This window comes from Chamaea fasciata, unplaced genomic scaffold, assembly GCF_029207755.1.
Source record: "Chamaea fasciata isolate MVZ Bird 193981 ecotype frontalis unplaced genomic scaffold, bChaFas1.0.hap1 SCAF_10, whole genome shotgun sequence".
In the NCBI taxonomy this organism is placed as follows: Eukaryota; Metazoa; Chordata; class Aves; order Passeriformes; family Sylviidae; genus Chamaea; species Chamaea fasciata.
The window spans coordinates 2,759,213-2,771,855 of record NW_027094095.1 but is presented as its reverse complement, the minus strand read 5'-3'; positions in this window follow the sequence as shown (position 1 = coordinate 2,771,855).

Below are 12,643 nucleotides of genomic sequence, written 5' to 3'. Positions count from 1 at the left end.
TTGACATTTAGGCAGAGCCAGGATTCTGTGGAGATATCTCCAAAGAGGAGTATGTTCACCTCCCTGGGGTAAATCCCGCTGTGCCTCATCCCGCTGCGCCGCAGGCGTAGTTTTCCTAGGAAGCTGCTTTATGGGAGTAGGGAGATGAGCAATGGATGGATTCCCCACGGCACACCTGGGGCACTTGCTGCGTACAGAGTCATTTTTCCTGTTCTCCACAGTCCCTGGGCCAAGACAAGGGACGAGAGAACACAACGCTGAACTGCATTGGGCACAGCAAAGCCGGGCAGGATGAGGAGCTGCCCCCGTGGCAGTGCTGGCAGCTGTTCTGGTGCCCGGCTAGGTGGGATCTGCGAGTGGACACAGTGTCTGGGAAGAGCCTGGTGTTTACTGGCGGCTTTCCACGTCAGCTCTGTGGTTTCCAGCACAGCCTCCATGGGCAGCAGTGCAGCCTTCCCAGCACTGCCTCAGCTGGCATCCAGCACGATTCACACCAGACTTCTGAGGTTCCAAAGCTCAGCTGCTGGCCCTTTTTGGATGTGACAGGAGATTTTCCACTGCTGGTGGTGGTCTTTGCCCTGAGCTCTGTCTCTCTCTGAGATGTTGTGTTCCTCAGAGTGGGCTCCCCTTATCAGCCATCAGCTGAGAGGCTCAGGGCTAAGTGATGCCTCGAGAGGCTGCCCAGAACAGAGGCCAGACAGGAATAAAGGAATAAAGTATTTTTTACAAAGGCCTTCAAAGGACACACCTTGGGCAGTGCAAGAGCCTGGTTGTGGCTACACCCAAGATGGACACCCAGTCACGAGTTTTCAGACTTTTGTAAGTTTTGGTCCATTTCCATATCGGGGTTAATTGTCCAATTACAGCTTCAGGTTGTGCAGTCCCATCCTCCCAGACTGCTCTCCTCAATTCACTGCTGTTGGCACTTTTTGGGCCTGAAGCTGCAACGGTGTCCTTGGTTCTGGGGCTGGGACAGGATTGTTTTGTGTGACTGAGCTGAGGAGAACTTGCTAACGCTTTATATGAAGTTCAGAGTCACACACTAATGCAGTGCAGAATCTGGAAAATATGAAAGCTAAAACTTAAGGCATCATAAGCATTCACTGTGGCATCTCTGAAAGGTCGAGGTGAACTTAGTCACACACATCTTCCTTCCTTTGTCTTAGAGCTGCTTCAGCCAGAAATTCCACCATAACTCAACACAAGATATTGGGAGAGAAAAAACCAAATACATCTTTTGACATTTTTCTGGTACAGAGAATAAACTATCTGTGACAAGAAAAGAAAGAATTCTGCAGCTGACATTCAGAAATGGGGCTCTTGCAGAGGTATCTGGGTAGCCAAACTCCATTCCCACTCATTCCTGTGGTGTCGGAAACCCCCGAGAGGGACACGAAGACCCTGATGCCCCAGATACAGCTCTGCTCTGGGTTAAGGAAGTGGTTTCTCTTCCTATCTGGCCCTGCCATCATTGACCTGACTGCTTCCCCTAATCACACCTGCGGGAGTTTTTTGGCCAGCAAAGATGGTCCCGAAGTCACCCCTTTCTAAAAATGAAGTTTTATTGTAGCTCTAGAGTCTTCCCTTGTGTTTCTAACCTGTTCACTTCTTTTAAACTTGAGAGGGATTGCAAGAAGATTTCGGGGAAAGATTTGAAGACAGAAGTACTTCCTTTTATTAGCCTTATTAATTCCCTCAAAAACCTGAAGCATGAGCAATTGGGTGGTGGGCAGGTGGAGACTGCAGTAGGAAGAAAGGGAGTTAAGAGCTGCTGGCCTTTCTAGGACAGAGACGGGTTGGAGACTGCAACAGCTCTGTCTGCAAATCCCAGCCTCTGTTTGAGGGTGACTTGTGCTTTTTAACCAGTGGTGATGGCCCTGCATTTACTTCAAACTGAGCATTACAGAGGTGGAGAAGGGTTAGATGTTATTTCTGCCCCAGCCAAGCCCAGTGAGAAAGATCCACGTGCGGTGCCATTTCCTGCTTAAGGCATTTGGCCTCTTTGCCAGTGTTCTGTTGGGATAATATTTTAGCGTCCTTTGCTGATCAGAGTGCATGCAATTCCACTTCACCTGCCTCTCACCATCAGCTTCATCAGCAAAGGTTAATCCGCTCCCCGTGGAACTTCAGAGACTGAATGAGGATCTAGTGTCAATAAAACCACACGGATTAGAGTGATGCTTCACCTTCACAAACACTGTGAACTCTTCCCTTTTCTGTTTTCTCAACATTGTTTTCTCATTTCTAACAGCTGCCAGGTTAAGCTTCTGGCCAAATTGTTTCCTTTGGTGCCTCTCAAATACATGTTAAAGAGTTCTTTAACTTTCCATTCACAGTCATTTAGCTATTGTTCTTTCCACCTGGTCAATTTGGCTCATAATTTCCCCTAACTTATATTAGCTCTTTTGCAATATCTAGTAGCTGTATTACTGGCTGGGGCTGTCCTCCTTTTGCTCATACTGACTGCAGTCAGATCATGGTCACTAATCCTTAAACCCTGACCACTTCCTCAGCAATTAAAATACTTCAGCACTTAAACCCCACCAAATATAGCTCCTGCATCCAGTATAACAGTTCCACTATAACTGCTTCAATATTAGGAAATGCCCTTCTGAAACCAGTGCAAAATCTCCCAACGTTCTCCTTGGTCTCACACGAGTCCTGAAGGAGATTTTCCCAGCAGCATCGCTGTTCCCTTCTCTGGACCCTGCAGGGGGAAGGTTACTGGGACCTGGTGCCAATCTCTGTTTTAACACAGCACACAGGAAAAAAAAGGCTCGGTTTTCTCTTTTAAATAATTTTATTTGCAAAACACTGAATTATCTAGGAGCAGCTTTAATGAGTGATTGAAGAGTTCTCATCACAACAGAGTTTCTGTAGGCTTAAACCTTTACTTTTGGGTGAGATGAGGAAGGGCCCATATCTCCGAAAATCAGGCAGTCCTTGGCCCCCTTACCCAAGGGCGCCCCTGGCACATCAGTCCTTGAGGCTTTCAATCTTCAAACCTCACTGTCTGCACGACATTAACCAGCAGCACAGCTGTATTTCTCAACACCAGAATTACTCCTATTGATTTGCTTTTGCCGACCCCTGCCCCGAGAAGGGAGCCAATCCCTGGCAGCCTCCAGCCTGGAGAAATGCAAACCAGAGGCTGCAAGGGAGTTTTGCAATTTCATTATTCTGTTTTCTTCTGGGTTTGTTTTGGTTTTTGGTTTGGTTTTTTTTGAGTTTTTTGTTTGGGTTTTTTGTTTGGTTTTTTTTTTTTTGCTTTGTTTTGTTTTGTTATTTGTTTTTGTTTGGGTTTTTCTTGCCCCTGGCAGGAGCCAGGCATTTCCCAGCGGCTGTATCTTTGTCCCCGAGCTGTGAAGGCGGCAGACAGAGCCCGTGTGCCCCGCCGGCTGCAGGAGCAGCCCGTGGGCGCTGCGGACGGGCCGCGGAGCCGCGCCCGTGGCGCTCCGGGGATGAGCGCGCCCGCTCCCTGCTCGGGGGGCGGCACCGAGAGCCCCAGATGAGTAACCCCGGCCAGAGGCTTTCTCTGTTTTACACACCGCAGAGCCCGTGCTCGGCAGCCTTGGCAGCTCCGAGGCCGTGGCTGCCTGCCCGTGTCACGCTGCCAGCCCCGAGGGACGCGGGCAGGAGCACAAGGGATGCCAGCGGTGTGAAATCCGGGCACTCGGCCCCTCTGCGCTGATGTTTGCGGTGGGCTCTGCGGCTGCTCTCTTCTCCATCTGCCGCTTTCGCTAGTCCTCTGGTGAAAAATAGCCCAGCCGAGTTTGTCCCCTGGGCACACAGACATATCCGGGCTTCGGGGGCACGGCTGGGGCTCCCTTGCTTGCGTCCCTGCTCTGCAGGCAGGCGATCGGGTGGGAGTTCATACCAATGTGCATAATCCTCACCACAGCGACACCAGCGGCCTCATGCTGTTCCCCTCCCTGCCAGGGAGGATGAAAGCCCTGAACAAACATACGCAAAATATAAATTCCTTCAGCCGTTGGTCTTAGATGTACAATCTCTGCACTCTATCCTCCTGCCTCCTGAGCCTTTTGTCCTGGTTTCCAGCTCACTGATTGCTACCCAACACATCCACCCACACCTCCTCTGTCGGAATGCTGCCATCCTGGCACACGGGTGTGTGTGTGTGTCCTTTGTCCCATGGTATCCCTCCCATCACGGGTACTCCAACCTCCTGTGCACATCCAAGAGAGACCCTCAGCAGGGGCACAGCTAAAGAGAGTTTGGAAAGCAGATGGGACATGCTATGACCACCAGGCACAGGGCATGGCCATCCCTTTCGTCCCCCTTTCCCTCTGTTTTCCCACGCTGGTTCCTCTCACCTCAATTCATCCCTTTTCCCAGACGCCCCGCAAGTCCTGTATGGTCTCAGAAGGTTCTTCCCAGCATCCTGCAATGAGCTCCCTGTGCCTGTGGCTGATCACCCTCTTTGCTTGGCAGCTGGGAAGGGTTTCCCAGCTCCTCAGCAAGGAGGATGCACTAACCCAGGCAGTGTCCTCTCCCCATCAGGCCACCAGAGCTCACACGTGGAAAAGATTCTTGGAGCATTTCATGCTTTTCATTTTCCTTCAGATAGGTCCTTCCAACAGACTCCCACACTGACATCAAACGACTCTTAAATATTTTCATCACAAGACTGCGAAATTAGTGAGTTATAACTCTGGAATTTGGTGACACTTCCATCTTGATAATTTATCTCTTCCTCATCTCCTGTTGAGGGATTCTTTGCTTTTTCAGTGTCTGCAGCTTCATAGAACCTAGAAAAACTAATTCTTTCAGTTGCATCTTCAGTACAGACAGACAACAGAGAACTCAGATGTGAGCAGATGTCTTCTCCTAAGACAACTTTTCCTTGCCAATGTTCTCAGCCCCCTTCAAGGCTGGGCCTGGGAGAAAGAGCCCCAGACAACCTTGTTTTTCACAGCATCTCCTCTCCTTTGGTGGTGTCTGTCCCAGGCAGGGAGGGAGCAGTGGTGGCAAGACCCACCAGCTCCCGTGGGAGCAGGTCAGCACCAGGGCACGGCTGCAGGGCTCACCTGCACCCCATCTGTGGCACCTCAGAGGTGAGGTGAAGCCTCGCTGTCCTGACTCTGCTCCAGGCAGAAAGAGCCCCAGCCCTGCTCCCTTTATAGCTGGAGAGGCCTTCAGCCTGCAAAGAACCACATTTGCATGCATTTAAAAAAGACATTTAAGGGGAAAAAAATATTAAAAGGTCTGTCTCAGCCTTTCTTTAACAATTCTGAGCAACCTTTAGTGCCAAGAACAGCAAGAAATCTGTGCTTTTCCCAGGAAATGCTTTCGGTGCGTGGGGGCTGCTGCCGGCGGCAGTAGCGCCTGCCTTCCACTGGCCCAGGTCCAAGCAGCCTCGGGACGAGGTCAAACATGTCCTGCCCCCAGGGGGATGGTGTTCCATGTGGGAGTGGGGTGAGTTCCGTGAGGTGACAGTGATCAGATAAAACACCAAGCAATGACTCAACAAGTGGATATATTTTCTTTGAAAGTCAAGCAGGAAAAGAACTTGCCAACAGTGAACGCATATCTGAGTACGCTCAGTGTGTTTGAACTGGGGTTAGCACCCAGCCAGGCCCTGCAGGAGCTCACCCAGAGCCTGGCTCCTTTCCTCACTGCCCAACTTGTGCCTTCAGCTTGTGCCAACTCTCCCACACATCAACTGGGAGGGAGCTGACGATCTTCACTCTGGCCAGAGGAAGACAAATCACAAAAACCTTTTGGACTGCAGCATGGGGAACAGGCTGACGTGAAATGGATGCAAATATGGCCCTGCCTCAGGATGCCCTCTTGCCCTGCTCCCCCGCCTCTGTGGGGCTGTGGAGAAGCCCCTCGCTGTCCCCAGAGTGCAAGTACCAACCACAGTGTAGGATGTCTCTGGCTGCCATCCCCCCATGACTCAACTAGGTCACCAAGGCAGGCAGTGACGGGGCAGGGAGGCAGCCGTGCTGCCAGCGGGGTTTTCTCTGCTCTGAATGCCACAGGCTCTCATCTGTGACCTTTTCCAGTCTTGGTTTGAAGACGGAAGTGGTGGGAAATCTGTCCTCACTCAGGCTCACTCTTGCACTTACCCTAGGCACTGAAAGCTGTGTGAGCTCTGATGGGAGCGAGCCCTCTGGCTCTGGGACAGAGGGGAAGGCAGGACACTGCCTCCAGGCTGGTGTCCCATCCTGCTGTGGTGGTGGATTGTGGTAGGAGAGCCAGCTGTGACCTCCCATCCAATCTCAAACAGTTTGGGCTGATGCTTTGCCAAGTTTCATCCCATCTTTCAGGCAAAGATTCTCCTGGTCAATTTTCTAATCCCTCCCCTGATTTTTCTGTGGTTACATTAATCCTGGCAGGCTAATTTCGCTAATGGACAGAAGTATTTGTGTTCATGACTCACTGGTAGTCGCACACTTGCCATCTACAAAATCTGTGTAGGTCTGGGCACAGATGTTGGTTAGTGCTGGAAAATAAAGCCCCTATGGCTTTCCGTGGTACTCACACTTCTCTCAAGGTCGTGATGTTCTTAGCCCTGTCTGATGGCCCACCCTGCCTCCCACGGGGACACTGGAGTGAAGGAGAGACTTTTAAACCAACTGTCTCCCTGGGACCTCATCATGCCACCAGGAGTGTCTGGAGAGCTTCCTTTTGATCTTTTGCTTCCTAGCATTAGCTTGATATGGCTTTGGGGTTAGGTTTAGCCTTAACTGCAAAAAAAAATCAGTTTTGTTGGGTTTTATTTCTGAAAAAATTCTTCTGGTATTGTGTGTCTGAACAAAGGAAAAAAAAAAAAGAAAAGAAAAGAAAAGAAAAAAAATCCCAGAGAAGTTCAGCTGGTTATGTGGCAGAGTCATTTGCACAGTGCCAGGAGCAGTGCAGTCATGTCTCCCCGCCCTGCGATATCATCAACACTGCTATGAGTTGGGCAGGAGATAGGATGGAAAAACTGAAACTGCCCAAGTTAGCTGGAAATGTTTAGGTGGAGTGTGTGTCTGCTGCCTCCCCAGAGCCCACCACAATGGGCAGCCCCAGCTGCACAACCATCCCTGCCCGAGAGCCGCACCTGAGTGCAAAAACACCCCAGCAGCCAGAGAGAGCCCAACCCCAGCAGAGAGACCCCGGGATGGAGAAAGCAGAGGTGGAGGAAAAATTCTAGCCTCTGAAATGAAGCTGGCTGGTTCTCCCTGAGCTGAAATGAAAGCCAGGGGGCTGTGTGGCTGCCGGAGAGGCAGATGCAGGCAGGAGCTTTGCCAGTCTCTGGCTAACTCCGGTGGCATGAACATAAATGGGCGCTCCTGAGCAGAGCTCCCCGTGCCTTTGCACTGGAAGTGTTGACAGAGGTGTAGACACAGAGCCTGGGAGCCCCTTCACCTGACAGCCCTGGGGCAGCACTGCTCCCCTAAGGCTGAGAGAATTGGGATTGCTCAGCCTGCGAAAGAGACCTGAATGAGCCTACAGGAGAGATGGAGAGCGACTTCTTGCAAGGATAAGGGGAGAATGGCTTCCAGCTGAAAGAAAGCAGATTTGGACTAGATATTAGGAAAAAAAAAAAATTGCTGTGAGGGTGGAGAAGCACAGGCAAAGGTTGCCCAGAGGAGATATGAAAGCCCATCCTAGGCTTGGAGAAACCTAGTCCAGAGGAAGGTGTCCCTGCCTGTTGGGAGGGTTGAAACTGAATGGGCTTTAAGGTCCCAATCCAAACCATTTTAGGGTTCTAAGGAAGACACCCCAGAGACAGTGGGTGCCAGCTGGCCCCTGCTGTCTCAGCACAATGTCCCTCAGGCTCAGCAGGGGGGGTTTGATGCTGGGAGTTGTGGGTTGGTGCCCTTTCTTCTCCCCCTGCCGAGTCCTTTGTAGGTTTTCAATAACACAGTGTGCACGTAGTCAAACTTGGGGTAAAAATGTGCTGCTTAAGGCTGGGATTTTCCCAAAGTCAAAGCAACCCAGTGTAGCATCCTCAAGGCTTTTGAAATCTTCAAAGATGAACAAGCAAAACCCCAGATGCTGACAGTCTTCTGGGGCAGAGGGTTTCTCTGTGCTGGACACCGGGTCCTTGAGAGGAGGAGCAGGGACACAGCCTTGTCCCAGTGCTGTGTCCCTGCCCTCCCTGCAGGGGCTGCCTGAAGTCACCTGCAAAGCCTGGTAGGAATCCCAGCACTGCTCTGAAGCCTCAGAAAGGTGTCAAGCAGCTGAGGGAGCTGTGTGTCTGTACACTGCCTGAGCTGCCTTGGGGGATCAGAGAGCCGAGAGCATCTGAGCTCTCTTAAACCACAAATTGCTTGGCCAGTTTTTATATTTGAGCAGTTCTTGCCTCTGCAGGAAGTACCAATCCCTCTGTCTCTGTGCTTCCTGGGTTTCACGAGAGCTGAAGGAAGAATAACAAGCTGGTTTCCACAAAAAGCATCTTTGCTATGCAGGGAGCAGGGAGAAATCTCCTTGGAGCCATAAGCCAGTGATGCCCCCATCAAAACAGAGGAGCAGGGGAACCACTGGAGTGAGCCCTGCGAGCTGTCCCCACAAACCAACAGCACCTGTCCCCCCTCTCCTCCCCACTAGTCCAGGTTTTTGTGGTTTTCCTTTAGACCCCTTCTCAAGCTGATGCCTACTGGGCTCAAAAAGTCTCTTGGCAATCTGCTGTCTGCCAGCTAATCCAGCAAGTAATCAGCTTAAACAAATTAATGACTGCTAAGTGCCCCGCGGCATCACCGTGGTTGGGAAACCTCGGCGGTGGCAGGGCTGGGTGGTTTTGCTGGGCTGGCTGCCTGTGCCCTCCCCTGGCTCAAAATCAGCACAAGCTGAGAAATCTTGGGACCATTTTATCTTCTGTTTAGCTTCCCTTGCCTTCTGGTGACCGCCTGGTGAATGGAGCATGATTTGCTCCAAGAGGACGTGTGGGAGGAAGGGAGGGAATGAAGTTAATAAAGTGGATTTCAGGCTACTGACAGCTGGAAAGCCAGTGTGTCAGGGTTAGGGCTGCCTGTTTGGGGAGCCAGGTCATTGACAGCAGAGCTCTGCAGTTAGTAATGACTTAAACCCCTGTGGGAGCAGCATGTCATCTGCTCTCTGGGCCTTATACATGCCAGCAGTCAGCATCACGTCACATGGGCCAGTTGATGCTGACTCCAGGAGAATTAATTCTGTTTCTCAGGTTTCCTGGGCCTTCCTGCAAAATTAACTCATTTGAGTTACTGGATGTAACATTTCTCTGAGGCAGTGCCAAGCTAATGTCTGGAGTTTATGATCTTAAAGGTCTTTTCCAAGCTGAATGATTCCATGATTTACATTACACAAGTTGCCCAAGAGGAGATAATTTGCAGGAAATGGGTTCACAGAGAGGCAGCTGTGGGAGGACAACTGCTCTGTTATGCATCCACCGTGTAAGGCTTGCTGTGGACCCTGCTCATGGGTGCAGAGCCCTCACAGAATCTTTTAGCTGACTGCAGTTTCCCCTTTTCAGCTCATTTCCCCCCAGGCAACCCCAGTGTCACTTCCAGCTCTCCAAAACACACGTGCAGCCAAGTCCTGGTGGGCTGCACATAACCGGAGATGGGCTCCCCGTGCAGGTATTTGCATTCCCTCAGGCTTTGGAGGAGCATTTCCCATCACGTGTGACTGCCCAGGGGCTGTGACAGCAGCTGTCAAGGGGTAGCCTCAGCGGGTGAGGAGTGGTGGATTCACGGTGGTGAATCTCCTGTACTTCTGTGGTTCCATGACTCACTGACATGAATCTGAGCTCAAAGGCTCAGCTGGACTGGATGGTTTCATCCCAGAGTCACGAGGGAGCTGGAGGAAGAGCTTGCTAGGCTGCTCTCCCTCATTTATGATTAATCCTGGCTAACTGGGAAGGTCTTGAATGACTGGAGGTTGTCCAGTGTGAGGCCCACCTGATGCCTTCAGTTTTAGCTTTCGTATTTTCCGGATTCTGCACTGCATTAGTGTGTGACTCTGAACTTCATATAAAGCATTAGCAAGTTCTCCTCAGTTCAGACACACAAAACAATCCTGTCCCAGCCCCAGAACCAAGGACACCGTTGCAGCTTCAGGCCCAAAAAGTGCAAACAGCAGTGAATTGAGGAGAGCAGTCTGGGAGGATGGGACTGCACAACCTGAAGCTGTAATTGGACAATTAACCCCGATATGGAAATGGACCAAAACTTACAAAAGTCTGAAAACTCGTGACTGGGTGTCTGTCTGGGGTGTAGCCACGGCCAGGCTCTTGCACTGCCCAAGGTGTATCTTTCGAAGGCCTTTAAATAAATCCCTGCTTGATTCCTTTATTCCTGTCTGGCCTCTGTTCTGGGCAGCCTCTCGAGGTATCACACCCACAAGAGGGATGTGGGGAATGCCAGGCCTGTCAGCCTGGCCGCGGTGCTCGGCAGGGCTCTGCAGCAGCTCACCTTGTGCGCAGTCACACAGCACACACAGACAGCCAGGGGGGCAGACCCAGCCAGCACAGGCTTAGGAAAGGCAGGTCCTGCCTCACCAACCTGATCTCCTTTTATGATCAGCTGACTCGCCTCGTGGATGGGGAAAGGCTGCGGATGGGTCTACCTGGGTTACAGCAAAGCCTTTGACACCATCTCCCAGAGCACACTCCTGGAAAAGCCGTCAGCCCACGGCTTGGACAGGAGCGCTCTTGGCTGGGTTAAGGGCTGGCTGCATGGCCGGCCCCAGGGAGTGGTGGTTGAAGGTGCCACATCCAGTTGGCATCAAGGGTGTCCCCAGGGATCAGTGTTTTTTAGCCTGGAGGAGGCTCGGGTGACCTTATCACTCTCTCTACAACCACCTGACAGGAGATTGTAACCAGGTGGGGTTTGGCCTGTTCTCCCAGGCTGTTTGTGGTAGGACAAGAGGACACAGCCTTAAGCTGGGAGGTTCAGGTTGGACATTTGGAGGAATTTCTAGATGGAAAGGGTGATTGGACACTGGAATGGGCTGCCCCTGGAGGTGTTTGAGGACTGGACATGGCACTCAGTGCCACGGTCTGGGTGACAAGGTGGTGTTGGGTCATGGGTTGGACGCGCTGACCTCAGAGGGCTTTCCCAAGTGAAATGAAGCTGCGATTCTGTGACAAACACCACAGGAGGAGGCACTTACAGATCTTATTTACCCAGACGGCGCCGAATCCTCTCTGTTATTCCATGGACATGTATTTGACTGTGCCCAGCCCAGCAAGGGAAAAAGCAGCATCCTCATGCCACGTGAGATGCCAGACCCCTTCTCCAGGGAAGCTCTTAACTGGGGGACTGGACATGTCAAGGACACACATCAGCCTTTGTGCTTGAAGGGTGATGGGCTTCTGCCTGGTGATCCTAGGAAGGAATTAGACTTTAGATGGTGTGCCTTAAATAGAAAACTCACTCCTGAAGTGAGCAGAAAACCATAGATAAGGGTGATGTAAAGATATTGTTAAACCGCCAAGGAATTTCCCCAACAGAGCGAGATGTGGTGGCAGCCACAGCCCTCCCTGATCTCCCTGGTCCCCCACCTCAGCCTCTGCCAGACTCACACAGCCACCGTGGTGCCAGGGGATTTCCAGAAGACCCAAGCACAGACAGGAGCCTCCCGCAGCTGCACACCATGGGCTGGCCCCACGGCGCTGTGGGCATTCATTTGCACCCTTGGTGATGGCCTCACAGCACCCGCTCAGCCAGGCGTGCACCACGGAGAGGAGACATTGGCCGTACCCTGGCACCCTCAGGGGCTGGGAGAAGATGTGATGTGGCATCAGCAGCACCCAGACTGCTGCTTCTTGGCAGCGGTGCTCAGGTTTGCAGCCCAGAGCTTCCACAGCTGTTCAGCGATGGTGGTGGGGTGGCTGCTCCCTCCCTCTGCCTTTGTGCCCGGCTGTCCTGTGTGCCCACCACTTCTCTGGCCCCTGGATTGGGGTCCCCTGGAATGGCAGCTCTGGATTTGGCAGTGATGCCAAGTGGGGCTGCCACACCTGCCCCTGTTTTTTTTTTGGGTCAATGCAGCTGCAAGGCACTGCCCAGCTGTGCCAAGCCCTGGGACTGCTGCTGGGAGCCAGGACACCGGTGGGTCAGGGAACACAGCTGCTCCAGAGGGACAGGCTGAGCCCCCCTCTCACCTGGGCACTGCAGCAAAAGGGGGCTTTTGGAACCCCCTTCTGTGCCACAGGAGAGCAGCTGGAACCTCCCAGATCCCCAGCTCCATGGACCTCCTGAAAGGCATGGGCACTGCCCACAGCCTTCTCCTGCATGGCTGCCACCAGGTGCAATTCTTCCTGCTCGCTGAGCCTCTGGACTTCTCCAGAATTTAAACAAGCTGGGACAAACTGCACCTGCTCCACTAGAGCAGCACAAGGCAGCAGCAGTGTTATCCTGCCCAGGGAGCAAATGTGCCTCAGGCATGACCCAGACATGCCTTCACGCTCTGCTCTTTGAAAGAAATCCCTAGTGCTTGTCTTTCCACTCAGTCTCAGTTTGAAAAGCAGCTCCAGTTCCTCCCTCTCACCTGTGACACTGACAGGGAGCACAGACCCATGCCCAGGGCATTCTCACGCTGGAGGGTGCTGGAATCACAGGAGTGGGATACACCTAGAAGGGGTGGGATACACCTAGAGCACTGCTACCAGCCCAGCAGAGATGGGAGCTTGAGACCAAGGACATGTTTCTGC